The sequence below is a fragment of the Hyperolius riggenbachi genome, chromosome 11 (assembly GCF_040937935.1).
Source record: "Hyperolius riggenbachi isolate aHypRig1 chromosome 11, aHypRig1.pri, whole genome shotgun sequence".
NCBI classification, from domain to species: domain Eukaryota; kingdom Metazoa; phylum Chordata; class Amphibia; order Anura; family Hyperoliidae; genus Hyperolius; species Hyperolius riggenbachi.
In genome coordinates this window covers 23,571,297-23,590,204 of record NC_090656.1, presented here as the reverse complement: position 1 = coordinate 23,590,204, position 18,908 = coordinate 23,571,297, and the positions used below count along the sequence as shown (strand labels likewise).

General features: G+C 42.5%; 1 protein-coding gene across 5 annotated transcripts in view; it reads left to right on the top strand.

Moving 5' to 3' along the window:
- ZNF536 (zinc finger protein 536) overlaps window positions 1–18,908 on the top strand; it is a 576,810-nt gene that overhangs the window by 166,001 nt on the left and 391,901 nt on the right. For all 5 annotated transcript variants that reach the window (XM_068261011.1, XM_068261010.1, XM_068261013.1 and 2 more), the window contains exons 2-3: window positions 6,692–6,764; window positions 8,419–8,500. The gene's annotated coding sequence lies outside the window, so the exon portion shown is untranslated. The remainder of the gene's footprint in view (window positions 1–6,691; window positions 6,765–8,418; window positions 8,501–18,908) is intronic.

The window sequence follows — 18,908 nt, the reverse complement described above, 5'->3', positions numbered from 1 at the left end:
ACTTGCATTGTGTGTACCAGGCATTACACACCTGAACAGATGCGTCGGAATTGATCTTTCGTTGTGGTCGATAACCGTCATTAGCCGTTATCTGTTCATGTTGATTGGCTGTTTATTAGTGTACAATTGTCTGGCGACCGGTTGCTCTTTTCCATCCACTTTTATCTAATGTGTGTATGATGCTCTGAAGGGCAATCCCGATATCTATCTTCACTCCATAAAGAAGTGAGAGAAAAACGTGGGAAAATGCAGGCGATGTCAGGGTTGGATGATAGAAATAGACTATTGGGCTTTGATTTGACCACATGAAAAGCAATACTGTCCTATTTTTTTGTTGTTACTGGAAATATATGTGGCTAAAACAGGGTCCTGATCATCAGTACAGTGTATTGGTATTGCTGGTTTCAGCCCCTTTTTATGATTGGCAAGTGCCTCCCAGTTTGTACAATATAAGCTTTCAGTATGTGCCTATACTGATAGTAAACTAGCTGCAGTGTGTGTGCTGATCTTTGCTACCTCCTGTATGTACAGTATAAGCTGTTACTCTGTGCCTGTATTGATAATAAACTAGCTGCAGCGTGTGCTGATCACTGCTACCTCCAGTATGTACAGTATAAGCTGCTACACTGTTCCGGTATTGATAGTAAACTAGCTGCAGTGCTTGCTGATCTCTGCTACCTCCAGTATGCACAGTATAAGATGTTATTCTGTTCCTGTTCTGATCGTAAACTAGCTGCAGCGAGTGCTGATCTCTGCTACCTCCAGTATGCACAGTATAAGCTGTTATTCTGTTCCTGTTCTGATCGTAAACTAGCTGCAGCGAGTGCTGATCTCTGCTACCTCCAGTATGTAAAGTATAAGCTGTTACTCTGTTCCTGTTTTGATAGTAAACTAGCTGCAGTGCGTGCTGATCTCTGCTACCTCCAGTATGTAAAGTATAAGCTGTTACTCTGTTCCTGTTTTGATAGTAAACTAGCTGCAGCGTGTGCTGATCTCTGCTACCTCCAGTATGTACAGTATACGCAGAGACTCTGTGCCTGTATTGATAGTAAACTAGCTGCAGTGTGTACTGATCTCTGCTTCCTCCAGTATGTACAGTATAAGCTTTTACTCTGTGCCTGTCCTTATAGTAAACTAGCTGTGGTGTGTGCTGATCTGGCTACCTCCAGTATGTACAGTATTAGCTGTTAGGGCTGGTTCAGACGGACGTTTGGTGGCGTCGCGTTCGTTGGTGTCGCGGCGGCAATGCGTTCAGGCTTTCAGCAGCGTTCGCATTGCGTTCGGATGCGGTCGCGTTTTTTCTTCACCTAGGGGAACATTACCCGTCGCGGTTAACCGCCCCTGGAAGCAACATGTAGCTTCCAGGGGCTCCTTGAACGCCAGTGAAAATCAGGACCCGAACGCCACGTTCGTGTAAATGCGCTTGAAAGCGTGGTACAAACGCTCCCATTCACTTGAATGGGAGCGTTTAACGCCAAGCCCCGAACGCTGGCAGTAAACGCTGCACAAACGTCCGTCTGAACCAGCCCTTACTCTGTTCCTGTATCGATAGTAAACTAGCTGCAGTATGTGCTGATTTCTGCTACCTCCAGTATGCACAGTATAAGCAGAGCCGCTGTGCCTATACTGATAGTAAACTAGCTGCAGTGTGCTTGGATCCCTACTATGTCCTGTATGTATGGTATAAGGTGTCACTCTATGCCTATACTGATAGGACTACATCCTGGGACTTGTATTCCTTGGCTCATGTCTTTCAAGTGTAGGAGTTGGCCAGCAGTGCATCCTGGGACTTGTATTCCTCGGCATGTGTCTTTCAGGTGTATGAGTTTGCTGGCAGTGCAATCTGGGACTTGTATTCCTTGACTCATGTCTTTCAGGTGTATGAGTTTGGCTTGTAAGTCCTTAGCTCTTTGCTTCCATGACCAGTACCTGGCTAGCAGTGCATGCTGGGACGTTTAAGTCCTTGAATCTATATGGTCACGCCCAGCACCTGGCCAGCATGGCATGCTGGGACTTGTAAGTCCTTGAATCTATACTGTCAGGCCCAGTACCTGGCTAGCAGTGCATGCTGGGACTTGTAAGTCCTTGAATCTATACTGTTATGTCCAGTACCTGGCTAGCAGTGCATGCTGGGACTTGAAAGTCATTGACTCTGGCTAGCAGTGCATGCTGGGACTTGAAAGTCATTGACGCTGGCTAGCAGTGCATGCTGGGACTTGAAAGTCATTGACTCTGGCTAGCAATGCGTGCTGGGACTTGAAAGTAATTGATTCTTCACTGTTGCGGCCAGTACCTTGCTAGCAGTGCATGCTGGGACTTGTGATTATGTAGCTGTTTCCCGTCAGACGCCGTACCTGGCCAGCAGGACGGACTGATATGCGCAGCCCTTTGGCCCCTGTCTATTAGCTTTGAGTCCTGGAGGTCAGATAAAGATTGCCTGCACCGTACCAGGGCAATCGCCCCTTGGCGTTTTGCCGAGATGGCACTTAACTCTGGATTTATTCAATCGTTGATTCGAAGTCGTAGTGAGTGATTTGAGACCCATAACCCAGGTAGCATGCTGTCATAATTAGGGGATTGAGTTATTTAACACGGCACGGCAAGACGAGGCAAATTAGCTTGGCTGGGCACGAAGTACCCATCTGGGCATTTGTTAGCAAGCAATCGAATAAGAAAATCCAGAGATAAAATGCTTCTTACAGCCTCGGAAAGCTGTCTTCCCTCTACCCAACCGGCCGCCTTTCCTACATCATTCTGCAAATCCTTTCTTCTTAAAACCTTTTTAGCAGTGCTTTAAAAAAGTCAATTTACCCCCTCCCCCTTTTGAGAAGCACCCTCCCATAATCGAGTTACAGTCTCCGCCTCCGGCCTGCGTAAAAGTGGGAGCTGTTTTTTATTTTTATTTTTTTCATTTCTTGATGTTATTTTAAGTAGACCCGATTGGTGGAACCTCCTGAATTGCGCACATCATTGTCCGCATGGACGAGGATTAATAGCCTCCTCATTGCGATGAAATTACAGGCTTCATCGTAATTGGCCGAAGAGCGTACATAATTTCCAGGGGTCTGTTTAGGTCTATTTAGTTTTGCATAATCAGCTGATGCAGGAGAGTTCAGAGTCTTTGCTGTCGCTGATTGCCAGTTGCCTGGCGCTTGATTTTGGGTCATAAAATGGAGTTTCTAAATGGCGAGCGCAACTCCGGCTAATTGGAGTGGCCCGTGGGTGGCCGAGGCCTAACCTGGCGGACAGCTGCTTTCTATACATCAGCCGTACCAAGCAGAGAGAAATGTATCGTCTGCAGCAGCGGAATTCATACCCCTCTCCTTCTTACATTCAATAGGGCGCCCACTAATCATACAATCTTGTTGTCCGATCTTTCCAAATCTATGTACGTGGAGGGTAAACCGAGTGAATACTATTTGAATGGATATGGTGAAATAATGGTGAAATAAACCTGAAGGAAGAAAAAAATAATCTTATGATATAATGATGTGTATGTGTAGTACGGATAATGAATAGAACATTAGTAGCAAAGAAAGGAGTCTCATGTTTTTATTTTCTAGTTATATAGCTTTTTTTTTTTTTTTTGTAACGTTGCATCATTCTGTCCTATTTGCAGTTTAGAAACCAAACTGTATTTTAAGCTATAAAACAAATCAGAAATAATGAACCTTTGAACTTTCCTGCAGTAAAACCTTATTTCAAGCTGTCTGTCTGTCCGTCCGTCCGTCCGTCCATCCATCCATCTATCTATCCATCCATCCATCCATACATCTATCTATCTATTTATCTACCTAGCTGCCGATTCTATCTATCTATCTATCTATCTATCTATCTATCTATCTATCTATCTATCTATCTATCTATCTATCATCTGTCTATCTATCGCCTGCCTGTCTATCGTATGTATCTACTTTATCTGCCCATCTATCTACTCTTTCTATCTAATCTAGCTATGTACAGTACTCTATCTATATCCGGGGTGGTTGATTGAAATCGATCAACTAGTGGCCCACTCACTACAAGTGAGATCCTGGCGATTCGCCTTCCCTTTCGATCTGAACAATGTTGTGCCTCCATGCTCTGAAATAAAAATGTGATTCACTGTCAATCAGAATCATGTGAACACACACCTGTACGAACCACCAACCATGATCTTCATGCCTGCTCGATTGACAAAGTTGGTCGATCCGACAAGCTATCGGATATCGGACAGTTTTCATCACTCGAGCATACTGGGATACACTTGATTCCAAAATATGATCTGATCGAATGGTCTATCTATCTATCTGTCTGTCTGTCTGTCTGTCTGTCTGTCTGTATGTCTGTCTATCGATCTATCTATCTGTCAGTCTCTACCTACCCACCCTTCTCTCTATTTGTCTCTCTCCCTCCCTTCCTCTGTACTCCATCCCAAATATAACACTTCTCAGCAGTGATTTACTAATCAGAAGAAAACCAGAATAATCTTTGGTATATAAATAGCAGTTTTGACTGGTTGCGGCTGGATGCTAAGAAACGATGGATGTTTTATGAATGTTTTATAAGTCAATTAAAATAGCTTCAAGAGCTGGTTATGTCCAATGAAGAATGAAATGTCTGTCCTAGTACAGAAGACAAGGCCGGGGAGGAGAACTTCTGCTGGGGGGGGGGGGGGGGGATTGAGCCGGGCTGTGACAGGCAGCGCTGGGGAAAGGGGCTTTCTATATCTTATTCTGTATGAAGGTAGACTGGCATGTGCCACTCTGCACATTTACCCACATAGGCATAATAGCGCCAGCATCATCTCATCGCTGTGTCTGAGGATGCTGGACTCTCAGAGAGGAAACCAGTCATTTGTTAGCATCAATACTGATGCCCCCTTTCTCATGAGAAATCTATTCCTTTTCTCAATCGGATCATCAGGGGGCTCTGTATGGCTGATTGTGTGGTGAAACCCCTCCCATAGTGTGATGTCAGGACCATTGTGCTGACATCTTACTGTGGGAGCCTTGTTGCATTGTGGGAAATAACAGCTGTTTCCAACTGCCAAAAAGCAAGCAGCATCTCCTTCCGCTGACATCACCTGCCAGCAGTAAAAATGTCACCATATGATAAATGTCAGAATATAAATCAGGGAGAGGAAAGATTTTACAATGGGCAAAGCCTGACTAAATCATTTATACATAATTATTGTAAAAATTAAGCACTTTTTTTCATTACATTATTTTAACTGGAGTTCCTCTTTAAAGTGGGCTGAAACTCCACATTCACTTAAATATGAAAAAAAATCTAATACGAAATTACTTTTTTATTTAGCTTGCCTGTTTTGTTGTTTTTAGTGTTCACTGTCAGATTTAGTAGAAATGTGATATGAAAAAAAGATAAAATATTTCTGCTGGTTTCCATCTTTACTGTTTCTCTGTGATGCTAAAAGTGATTTCACTGTTTGTTTGTTTTTCAACCCTGCTGTTATTTTTCCCTTCCTACCATCACACCTTATAGTCCCTCCCACCACAAACATCACCTAGACAGCAGACTTATGCCTCACACTCACGAGGCACATTTGTGGCCTGTCGCTAGCACACGGGAGCGTGTGCGCGACAGGCCAGCGACAGCTCGTCGCCAGGTCCCTCCGCATACACACGGCGGAGGGACCTGGCAACTTGTGGTGGAAGCTGTCGCTGTTGCTCCTCCCCTCGCCGGAAGCCCAAGGTATTTACTGCTTGTTGCTGTCGTTAGTCCGCATACCCACGCGGACTAGCGACAGTTGCGGCGGAGTTGCGGCAGCGACTGTCGCCAGGCAATTGACCGCGTCAATCGCCTGGCGACATCAGCGACGAGCGACGGTTCGGGGTGCGCGCAGGTGCAAAATCGCATACTCACGGGCGACCTGTCGCCGCAACATGCACGCGCCGCGTGTTGCGGCGACAATTGTAGCCCATGAGTATGGGCCATTACAGCACTGTGCAAACTCATAAAAGGAAAAGGGGCTCCAATTCTTTTTTTGGTCATAGCATCCTTATCTTATCCAAAATAGGAAGCTGTATGTTTTTTGCATGCTGGGATAAACTTCCCACAATCCCACTGGCACTGCACAGTTCCTGCAGTTAGGCAAAAACACCTAGACCAGGTGAAAAGAAAAAAAAAGTGGAAATCATATAGGGACATTTTTCTTTGAAATATTTAGACATATTTTTGGGGCACTAAATATTTTTTCACAATTTCTTATTTTTGGCCCTTAAAACCCTCTTTAAGTGCTGGAAACTGAGGATAAGAGATATGACCCCTATTCAGTGAGCTTTTCTCATAGGAGATATTTTCACAACTTATCAATAAAATACATTTTTATCCGCCAGCAAGCTAGAAAATATTTGTTGTTAATTCTTTACTTTTATTTTTCTTTCTCTTTTTATTTTGTTATAACAGAAGCCATCCATCTCTTTTATTACAGAATAATACATCCTAGTTATCGCTTATCTGCCCCCCTTTCAACATAGAATTTACTAGTTTTTTTTTTCCTCTCTAATCTAGTTCAGTTACAATGGAAAGCTATGACACTTTGATACAATGTAGAGTCGGCAGTCTACGGCTTGTATAACAGTGTGGCGAATTCTGAATGTTATTGAATAGGTTGTATTAATCTGTTTTGCTACATAACACCCTGTGATTCGTTTGCTGATATCCATGTATTTTTTCATTTACTTTGCAGAATCAATTAAAGTGTTCCTTATGACAAGTGTCTGCTGTCGACCATAACTGAGTTTAAAGCACTGGATCCTCAGGTGAGTGCCCACCCCAACTTATTAATATTTGGTAAAATACACATTCCCCAGAGGAGCAGCAGTAGCTGTGGGGTTGAAGAGATGGTTTTGCGGCCCAGGAGGACAAGAGTCTATTTTTCAATTACCGGTAGCTCAAATGTCTTCATTTTGTTTAAAGTGTATCCGAGATAAACTTTTACTCATTGCATAATTGTGTTCCTTTCATATAGTTTGTAGGGCATTCCTCAAGCCAAATACTTTTTTTGTTTTGTTTTAATATTCTAATTCCCTATAAACGAAACAAGCCTTGCCCACAGCTCCTTTTGTGCCTTGGCACTGTAGCAAGGGCTTATGGGAGCTTAGTCTGGGCAGGAGGAGGTTACTAGTCATTGATTTCAGAGGCAGAGGGGAGGAGGGAGGAGGACAGGGGACTGAATTTACACACAGGCAAGCTGATAACATCTCCAGCCTGTGACAATGTGACAAACAGAACATGGCCGCTCTCATTGTATCACAGGATTAAATAATCATAAACTGTTGAAGCTGTTTTCAGCTAGATTTGCTGTGTAAACTATCTAAACTTTACATAAGATATATAGACAAGTTACTTGTTATAGTTAGTTTTTTTATCTCGGATCCGCTTTAAGGGGAATTTGTACTTTTGCTTATAAAATTGTCGTAAACATAGTTCAGTACCGCACAAGATTTTAATTTTTTTAATTTATTTTTGCAGTTTAACAGCATTGAACGTTATTTTTTAACATTTCATTTCAAAACTCCAAAAAATTGGCAGGAGCCTAATGGTAGTACTATAGTCAAATAATCCTATCTGCTGCAAAAGGTTAGCCATACCATAAGCATGTCTGTAAACAGTAATTTATTATATAGTCACCAAGATATAGTCACATGCGCAGAAGCCCTGTATTGGTGGCGACCAACAGGATTACCGGGAGTCGTACCGCCAAAACGGAGGGGCTGAAGAGGGAAGCCACAGTGCTTATGGGGCTGGAGGAAGCCCTAGGTAAGTATATATTAGTGCTAGTGTACCATCTCTGGTCCACTTTAATGGGAAAAAACCTTTGGTGGTTAACTAGTTAAATTGTATAGAAGATCGATCTATAGCTTCTGATTGATCAAAAGTGTTTTTGGTCAGGATAGTTTAGAAATCGATTTGTGGGTGGTTGGCTTTGCAGCATGAGTTTATTCAAAGGAACAGAAAGAAGAATGATGACTTCATCAGTGTGCTGCTACTCCACTCTGCCCAATCAGCAAGCAGAGGGGTAGGGCCTTTACTGTCAGTCAGTTCAGTTCAACAGATGGGGAGATGGGGCTAAGCTTTCAGTCTGATCAAATCAGCAAACAGTAGGAGGGGCTTTGCTTTCTTGCTCAGCTACAGTGGGAGGGGCACAGAGGGGATTAAGCTAGCTAAGCTGAGTGGCTGGCCTGAGTTATCCAAATCACTGGACTGGCTGGACAAACCTAAATATATACTGGCAGGTAAGCCTCTTAGCATGTTAATGGAGGGGTTAGATCTGAGGTAAGCTTTCAGCTATAAGAAGTATCATATTGTGCGGTAATTGTGACCAACAGAAGGAAATTGATGAACAATTACTCTGAATCACGCTTCTCTCTGTCCGCTAATAATACTGACAACCCTCTCCTGCCTTCCCCACAGTATGAATGTCTGCATTCCCCTTCCATCCAGCTGAGCGCAATCCAAGATTTGAATGTTTGATGTTGCAGATGTACATCGCAGGGTGAGTCAATACTTCTTATTGTATAATTATAGGTGCTTCCGAATTTAATGTTATCAATTAGGCATTTTATGTGTTTTTCTTTTCTTTCTAATGCAAATACATATTTTATTTGTTGTTGTCGTAGTTCACCATTTAACCACTTCACCACTGAGGGGTTTTACCCCTTGAGCACCAGAGCAATTTTCACCTTTCAGCGCTCCATCCATTCATTCGTCTATAACTTTATTATTACTTATCGCAATGAAATGAACTACCGTATATCTTGTTTTTTTCTCCATCAATTAGTCTTTCTTTAGGTGGGACATTATGCCAAGAATTATTTTATTCTAAATGTGTTTTAATGGGAAAATAGGAAAAAATTAGGAAAAAAATCATTATTTTTCAGGGTTTTTCTAAAATAGTTTTTCAATAATACATGCTACTGTAATTAAAACCCATGAAATGTATTTGCCCATGTGTCCCGGTTATTACACCATTTAAATTATGTCCCTATCACAATGTTTGGCGCCAATATTTAATTTGGAAATAAAGGTGCATTTTTTTCAGTTTTGCGTCCATCCCTAATTACAAGCCCATAGTTTTTTAAAGTAACAGTGTTGTACCCTCTTGACATAAATATTTACAGAGTTCAGTCCCTAAGGTAACTATTTATAGTTAATATTTATAACTATAAACTATTTTTTTTTATTGTAATTTTTTTTTTAATTACAAAAAAAAAATAAAAATGGGGAGTGTGAGAGGTAATGAGATCATTTATAATGTAAAACTATGTATTTGTATATGAAGAATTCTTTTGGGTGTAGTTTCACTATTTAGCCACAAGATGGCCACAGCTTAGATCAACGAATGGGAATGGTTATTCCCGTTCACTGATCTCCGGGCGAGCGGACGGCGGCGTGCACGAGCGCGGGAGCTCGCACACGAGCGAGCGGGCTCGCGCGTAGCGGTGGTAGCGGCGGGAGGTGCGTATATCTCCGTCCCTGGTGGTTAAAGGTTGTGCAAAGGGACGGAGATATACGCACCTGCGGTGGTAAAGTGGTTAAAGCAAACCAGAAGCAAAAGAAAAACGTATAATATAATGAATTGTATGTTTAGTACAGCTAATGAATAGAACATTAGTAGCAAAGAAGAGAGTCTTATATTTTAGTTTTCAATGATATAGCTTTCTTTTTAATAACATTGCATCATACTGTCACAGTTGCAGCTTACAAACCACACTCTGTCTATTAGGCTATAAAACAAAGCAGAAACAATGACCTTTGAACTTTCCTGCAGTAAAACCTTATCTCAGACAGCTAAGAAACAGTGAGAGGCTGCTTAAAGTGGATCCGAGATTAAAAACTAACTATAACAAGTAACTTGTCTATATATCTTATCTACAGTTTAGATAGTTTACACAGCAAATCTAGCTGCAAACAGCTTCAACAGTTTATGATTATTTATTCCTGTGATACGAGGGCAGCCATGTTCTGTTTGTCACATTACACACAGGCAAGCTGATCTGTATCTCCGACACCCCTCTCCTACTCCCTCCTCCCCTCTGCCTCTGAAATCTCTGGCTAGTAACACCCTCCTCCTCCTGTCCAGACTGAGCTCCCATAATCCCTTGCTACTAAGGCTGAGAGTGCCAAGGCTCTCTGGAGAAGCTGTGGGCGAGGCCTGTTTAGTTTATTGGGAATTAGAGTATTAAAACAAAAAAAAGTATTTGGCTTGAGGAATGCCCAACTATATGAAAGGAACACAATTATGCAATAAGTAAAAGTTTATCTCGGATCCACTCTAAGCGCTTCAGAAAACAGGACTGTATTGCACACGCTCAGAGAAGCTCTTCTGCACAGATAACACCTGAAGTTTTTTAACTCTTCCTGTACTGGAAAATAACATGAGACTTTTCTCTTTGCTACTAATGTTCTATTCATTATTCATACTACACATACAATTCATTATATCACACGTTTATTTTTGTTTCAGGTTTGCTTTAAATGACTTTTCGCTAACTGTGTGAATCAGATTCCGTTTAGATATATGTGTGCTTTAAGAAGTCTATGTGGTGATTGTAGGTGGAGCAGTCATGTGACTCATTATAACAGGTGATGGTAGTTTAGTTTACGCAGTGTATTACAGATGGTGCACAAAGTAGCCTGGGGGGCTGTTTCCCACTAGCATCTGTCTCCCATTACTGTGGTTCCAGTGCATCTGTCCCTTGTACGGTGCGATTGCGGGGCATTTGCAATTTCCAATGTGAGAAAAAAAGGCCGGGACCATATTTTGAATAGTCGAATTGCTGAAAAACCGCATAGCGTTGTCGATTACTATGCAATTTTCCTGGCCAATCACACAAAAAATGCAGCAAACATGATGACTGCATTCGGGAAGAATAGTGCAAGCACAGCGCACTAATGGAAACATCCCCAAAACACACTCAGTGGAAAATAGCCCTGAAAGATAACTTGGATAATATAAAACAAGCACAGGATGATAAACTAGTAAATAATCAGTGAAAACGGCATGATCATTATTTTCCTGCTCCATGAGAAGTGCTAAGAATGTCAGGAGTAAGTCAGGAGTAAGTCCCCCCCGTGTGAGGTGGAAGCCCCTCCCATTTGACTTCTGCCTTCCTCTTCATCACTTTGTCAGTCTGGAAATCCCTTGGGCTATTCCTCCCATCCATCTTACCCCTCCTCTTCTTATGACGAACACGCTGCTCGTCAGAGAACTTACAAAGTATGGTTGCACACACACTGCTAGAAAATACAGAAATCATCATGAGCCCTGGAACCCACTAGCCCTGCTTTTCTAAGCACTTGTTTTTTGCTCTTTGAGACCAATTTTGCTACTTAAAAGTAGCGCAATTTCAAGAGAGATTTATAGGAATGGCCATCCTATTAAAAGGCTCTTTAATAAAAGAGCGTCAGTGAATGACGAGGAGAGAGTCTGATCTAAAGACCTACATTTGTAACATTTTGCTGAATGTAACTTGCTGATTAAAATTGCTTACATTTTATAATATTACTTTATACATGTTTCAGTCGGTGTTTGCCCATTTTACATTCTGAGAATTATCACTAGTGGTGACATCTTTAGCCCTGACAGGTGCAGCACTGCGGAATGTGCTTATTAGGGAAGTCCTAATTAGGATTTGTTATAGTGCATGATCCCTATACATATAAATTAGTCATACACATATGATAGCACCATAATATGCAAACAGTTGACCGTTTCCACATCAAAAAGTGATCAAGGAACAATGATCGATGCAGCACAATATTCTATCTGATGAAAAATGAATCTCCTTGCTGAGGTTCTAGTTTTGCGCATCTCTGTGCTTCAGTGCAAAATTAAACGTCTACCCATCGACATGCTGTCTGCTTAAAGAGACTCCGTAACAAAAATTGCATCCTGTTTTTTATCATCCTACATGTTCCAAAAGCTATTCTAATGTGTTCTGGCTAACTGCAGCACTTTCTACTATGACAGTCTCTGTAATAAATCAATGTATCTTTCCCCTGTCAGACTTGTCGGCCTGTGTCTGGAAGGCTGCCAAGTTCTTCAGTGTTGTGGTTCTGCTATGAACTCACCCTTTCTGGCCCCTCTATGCACACTGCCTGTGTGTTATTTAGAGAAAAGAGAAGAGAGAAGCTGCTCTAATCAGCTGGATAAATCATCCTCTGAGCTGGCTGGGCTTTCACATACTGAGAAATTACAAACAAGGGCAAAGCTGTTTGCAGGAAGAAAAGAGCAGCCTGAAACTTCAGTGCATGGGGGAAAGAAACACACAAATGATCTCTTGAGATTCAAAAGGAATGCTGTATACAGCCTGCTTATGTATGGATGTATTTTCTATGTGTGGACATACTGTACATCAACCTACTTCCTGTTTTGGTGGCCATTTTGTTTGTTTACAAACAAACTTTTTAAAACTGTTTTTAACCACTTTTAATGCGGCGAGGAGCGGCGAAATTGTGACAGAGGGTAATAGGAGATGTCCCCTAACGCACTGGTATGTTTACTTTTGAGCGATTTTAACAATACAGATTCTCTTTAAAGTGTTCCTGTGGCAAGAAAGGGACCCCTAGGGGGAACTTAAAGAGGAACTCCAGTGAAAATAATGTAATTAAAAAAGTGCTTCATTTTTACAATAATTATGTATAAATGATTTAGTCAGTGTTTGCCCATTGTAAAATATTTTAAATCCCTGATTTATATTCTGACATTTATCACATGGTGACATTTTTACTGCTGGCAAGTGATGTAGCTGCTGCTTGCTGTTTTGGCAGTTGGAAACAGCTGTAAACAGCTATTTCCCACAATGCAACAGGGTTCACAGACAGGAAACTGCCCAGAGTACGTACTCAGAATTTCTTTGTGGGAGGAGTTTCACCAAAATATCAGCCATACAGCGCCCCCTGTTGGTCTGCTTGTGAAAAGGAATAGATTTCTCATGTAAAAGGGGGTATCAGCTACTGATTGGAATAAAGTTCAATTCTTGGTCGGAATTTCTCTTTAACTCTGGATGGATTAGCCTCTGTATCCTAAAGATGGTGACAGAGGTGCCTGGCTCTTCTACAGACCACATATGCTATTGCTCCGTTGTTACTGCCTGATGAAACGGGATAAAACCTGTGAAACGCGTTGCATTGTCCCCCAGAGTATGTAAATAAACTTGTATTTTACAAACACATTGGCAATTTTTCTGTCTGCTTGGAGGAGACAAGTCCACCACTGCCTCCTCATGTTTTAAACTTTTTAGTTACTTTTAGATACTTTTATCCTTTTGGCGCCTCTGTATCCATACTATGCTGTATCGTAAAAAGGCTTCCCTCATTCTCCTAAGCAGGCCCAATGCGGTGCTGAGACCACCAAAAAAGTTGACAGCTTGCGCAAGTGCACCAGCACCTCCCTGCTCGAGTGTCTCTGGAAAAACCCGGGGTGGATCGGATCCTTGCCACTGCACAGTAGCACAGGGAGGATCGGGCTCGGCCAGGGTGCATGCGCAGGAAGGTCACTCTTCGGGGGTTCCAGTGCTCGAATGGGCTGATGCACGAGAACAGGGGACTCCTCTTTAGGATACAGATACTTCCCCCTCCTGGGGTATCTAAATTTGCAGATAGCACACCTCACAGGTTTGCTTTAACATTATCAGACTGCAAGTGGGCGGGGCTCAGACAGAGCTGTTTGATAAGATTACCGCCTGCTGCCCTGTAGGTCTGTGCTGTAACCAACAGCTGATCACCAATCAGTTTAAAAGTTCTTAAGAAGTTAAAACGAGCTGCACAACTGGAGGCTGCACAGGACCGGGAGCAGATTTGCACTTGAATTTGGGCTTTTAGCAGTAGAAGAGTAAGAAAGTGGATGTTGCCACTCTGGTGTGGAGCGAGATATACAGAGCAGGTCCAGCTGCAGATTCTTCTCCTCTCTGAAGTGCAGACAGATGGGTAAGGGAGATGCCAACACGCCTGAAGATGCGGCGGGTGAAGGAATGACTTGAAGCTGAAGGGGATTAGCTGAGAGATAAAGCATCATTGAGATGTTTCAAAGGAAAACAGCTGAATAGGCCAAACAAGTGGAATATGTGAAATAAAGAAAGGATTTTGCAGCAGAAGCAACAACTTTAGGGCCTTACACCTTGCTTCAGGAAAGAAAGAGATCAAAAAGGACGACCCACTGAATAGGTAGAAGTCCACATCAACTATAGCCAAACCCCAAAAAGTGAAGAACACAAACTTCTATAAGCAATTGCGTTAATTATGAATATGCATTTTAACATTAAAATCTGAAATGTAAAGACCTTTTGTGTATATTTTGTTTGCCTGCAGCTGTACCTCTATCCATACAAGCTTAAAGAGGAGCTGTCAGCCATACTATCTCAGAAAAAACAACAACATATATAAGTAGATAAATACTTATGTATTGCACTGTCCACGATTTGATTTTAGTACATTTTTGACAGTAAAAAAAAAAAAAAAAAGAGAAAATCCATTTTTAGCATTTCCCATTTTAACTGTGGATATTTTGAAGCCAATCCTAATGTCATTTCCTCCCTTACTCTCCTCTGCCTGATTGTGTATGCATTGCCACCCTTCACTATAGAAAGTGCATTGTCTCAGCATGAGAAATATTGGCCAATCAGAGAGGAACAGAGGTGTGGGAGGGGAATACAGGAGGGAAAGAGGCTTCAGCCAATCAGGCTGCATTAGTTAAGTCTGAGAGGAAAGTAGAGAAGCAAAAAAAGACAACCCAGCATGCCCTGAAACTTCCCTTATGTGTACCAAATTTTGTGTGTACCAAATAAAAGTCAGGTAAACTGGGGAATGGTCATTTATCAACAAGAAAAGTAATAGTGATTTTAACTTTTGGATTGCCTTGGATTATTACCTGTTTACCAGTTAAAAATAAAGAATTGATTTTTGATTTTATGCTTGACAGTTACACTTTAAGACCTTCCCCCCCCTGCTGTTTTCTGTTGCCACAGATGAGGTCTTACAATTTTTCACACCTACTTCCTGTGAACTACGAGTCTGGCCTCCTCAAATAGACACAGAGTTTCTGCTTTAATGCTAGGACTGGGGGTCATGTAGTAAGGCATATTTTGTTCTTTGAGCTCTGAGTGATTACATCAGACTGTCATAGTGGCTGTTTAAAATCCACATTCTGCCTTCTTAAGCTGATGGAGAAAGAGAAGTAATGACCCCTCGTACTTTCCAGCAGTGAAACCTCATTAAAAGCCTTATCTCACTGTTTCTCAGCTGTTTACTTTTCAGGAAACTGTTTTGCATAGATAACAAGTTTTTTTTTTTTTAAGAGACTCTGTAACAAAATGTTCAGCCTTATTTCTTCTATCCTATAAGTTCCTATACCTGTTCTAATGTGGTCTGTCTTACTGCAGCCTTTCCTAGTTGCACAGTGGCTGTATTATCTCTGTTATATAATCTAATCTTCTTTCCTTTGATGGCTTTGTCGGGCTCAGGCACTCAGGCTGGAATGTGCTGCTCTGCTTGTGATAGGATAGAAGCTATACACACCCTCTCCAGGCCCCCTGCAGGCTCTGTGTGAGTCACAGACTGAGCTCCTCTCAGCCTATCACACTCTGGTTAGCAGCCATGTCTTTTGTTTGTAAGCACTGCCTAAAACTGTCAATTACAAGCCAGGATCACAGCAGGGAGTGGCAGAAACAGCACAGAGGGGCCCAGGAGAACATAATGAATAGAATGGTATGCTTTTTATTGTAAGAATTTTAGAGTACAGAATCTCTTTAACTCTTGCTGTACTGAAAAACAGAGAGGGACTTAAAGGAATACTGTAGGGGGTCGGGGAAAAATGAGTTGAACTTACCCGTGGCTTGTAATGGTCCCCCGCAGACATCCTGTGACCGCGCAGCCACTCACCGATGCTCCGGCCCCGCCTCTGGCTCACTTCTGGAATTTCCGACTTTAAAGTCAGAAAACCCCTGCGCCTGTGTTGCCGTGTCCTCGTTCCCGCTGATGTCACCAGGAGTGTATAGCACAAGCCCAGTATGGTCTGTGCCTGTGCAGTATGCTCCTGGCGACATCAGGGGAAGCGAGGACACGGCAACGCAGGCGCAGGGGTTTTCTGACTTTAAAGTTAGAAATTACAGAAGTGAACCGGAGGCGGGGCCGGAGCACCGGTGAGCAGCTGCGCGGGCACAGGATGCCTGCGGGGGACCATTAGAAGCCCCGGGTAAGTTCAACTCATTTTCCCCCGACCCCCTACAGTATCCCTTTAAGAGAATTTCCTACTAGGGCTAGTAAACTATGCACCTATGTTTATTTCATCATGTGACAAGCCACTTCAGGTATGCTTTAAAACCAGTATAGGCCTATCTTAAAGTGAACCCGAGTTGATAGCGATATGGAGGCTGCCATATTTATTTCCTTTTAGGAAATATTAGTTGCCTGGCTGTCCTGCTGATCCTCTGCCTCTAATACTTTTAGCCATAGACCCCGAACAAGCATGCAGCAGACTAAGTGTTTCTGACAATATTGTCAAAACTGACAAGATTAGCTGCATGCTTGTTTCTGGTTTAATTCAGACACTGCTGCACCCAAATAGATGAGCATGGCTGCCAGGCAACTAGTATTTGTGTAAAAGTAAATAAATATGGCAGCCTCCATATCACCCTCACCTCGGGTTCCCTTTAAGTCTCTCCACCAATCTACCGAAGTCAGCAAGTTTCCCTCGCGGCGGGGTCCGCTGTCTGGCTCGGGGAGGGATTATCGTAAAGTGATGTTTCCTTCCCAGCGAACAAACCCTTCAAGTTTCCCTTTCCTTAAGCCCGCTTCACTCTTTTCCTACAATTACCGCGCACCTGACACGCAGTTAATCTCAAAGCTGCAAACTCATTACTTGGTTGATTCAGGCGTCTTCCACTTAAGTCGCTCGCCCAACGTGCGCTGTCACTTCTCCCCGAGACACTGTGGTTAGCCTGCGAAACGCGTCGCTGGCAGACGCAGTTATGTATAGTTTCATATGTCTATCCTCAGAGTGCCGCGAAGGGACTGCAGAGTAGGTGGCGGATAGAAAGGAGATTTTTTTTTTAATGTGACGCCACATCACAGAGTGTCGCGTCCCTAAAAAGATTTCGCCGTGCAGATCCCCCGCCGCGGCTGCAGCATCCTGATAGCATTGTGGCTTGCGAAATTAATTTTGCATAGCACACAAATTGTGGGCAGATGACCACCTTGTTTAAAGGAGAGGGGAAAAAAAACTGCTTACCTCCCCAATATGAGAATTTTCTGAGGCCTTTTTCTCTCCCTTTCGTTGGCTTTTTTTTTTTTTTTTTTTTTTTTTTTTTACTAACTCATATATTTTTAGGATTTTTATACAGCAGTCAGATTTGAATTTGCTATTTTATTCTCACCTCCTTGGTTAAAAAATAAAGGGAAAAAAAATTCCTTTTATCACACAATGGGTAATTTATATCCATTACAACCCTTTCAATCGCATTCAGCGGGGCTGTCAGTGCCTTTGGCACAGTAATGATTAATGTGATCTAATAATAGGCTGCCATTATAATACCTTAGTAAAACATGTACCAACATCCCATTCAGATCTACCAAATTCATAGCTTCCTCGAACGTCGGAGCTGAAAGACGGGATTAGTGTTTTTTCTGCCGGAGCTTCTGCCTCCTTCTGTTTCGCCGCGTTAACAAATGAAATTAAATTTTCCGTCGTCGCCGGGTTCCTGCGCGAGAGTCGCGGGGGTTTGTTTCAGTGGTAAAGCCCCAAAATCCAAGGAAGATAATTGGGTTTCGGTTTTCGGATAGCGCGGAGAGGGTTTAGAGCTGAGTCGTGGCCAATCAGGGGCTTAGCTGGCAGTGAGGGGGGCCAGTCACAGCCTGTGTTGTTTTCTGAAGTTGTTTACTTTAGGAGAGGTGCTCAGAAAGCTGTTATGACACCCCCTAGATGTGGAGAGGTGGAGGCCGTTCTGAATGTTATAGAACTCTAATGAAAGCCCAAACCACTGTTCGATTCAGGTCAGCCTGGAGTGAAAAAGCCAGAAATTGGCTCAAAGTTAAAGGACACCCGAGGCGAAAATAAACTCATGAAATAAAGTATTATATCTATCTTCCTTCTCCTAAAAATGACTTTTTAAGATATTTCACGTTTTTATTTTATATTGAAATCTACTTTTTAAGTTTTACTGTTTTATTGTTTTTGCTCAATGACACATTCATTGAAGTATGCCAGAGCTAAAATCTATGAACTATAGACCCTTTTTATCTCTGTCCTGCTCTCCGAAGCCATTTTCGGCTAGGGAAGTGTTTTATAGTTGGAACTACTTATCAGTGAGGGTCACACTGTAGTCACTTCCTGTCTGAGTCAGGACTGAGTCAGCCACTTACATACCTGATATTTAACTCTTTCAGGCAGAGAAAGATAAAAAAAGAAACACAGCCTAGTTATTTGTGTGCCTGGCACTGTACATACCCATGTCTATCTCATCACGAGTGGCTGGATAGTGTAATGGTTAAGGGCTCTGCCTCTGGCACAGGAGACCTGGGTTCAAATCTCGGCTCTGCCTGTTCAGTAAGCCAGCACCTATTTCAGTAAGGAGTTTCTTGGGCAAGTCTCCTTAACACTGCTACTGCCTACTGAGTGCACTCTAGTGGCTGCCTCGCAAGCGCTTTGAGTCCGACAGGAGAAAGGCGCTATACAAATACTGCCATTATTATTATTATTATCACATGTCACATGTCACTTCGGGTATGCTTTAACTTTTGAACTGGCCGAATCTAAGCAGTTTCCCCCACCAATTTATACTTTTATCACCTGTAGGCCATGTTTGTTGGGGCACCCATTGCATAAGCAGCAGCGCCCCTCCCATTAATTGTTTACCCCCCTCTTCCATGTGTACCATCCATGTATACAGCCCCTCTCTTTCATGTAC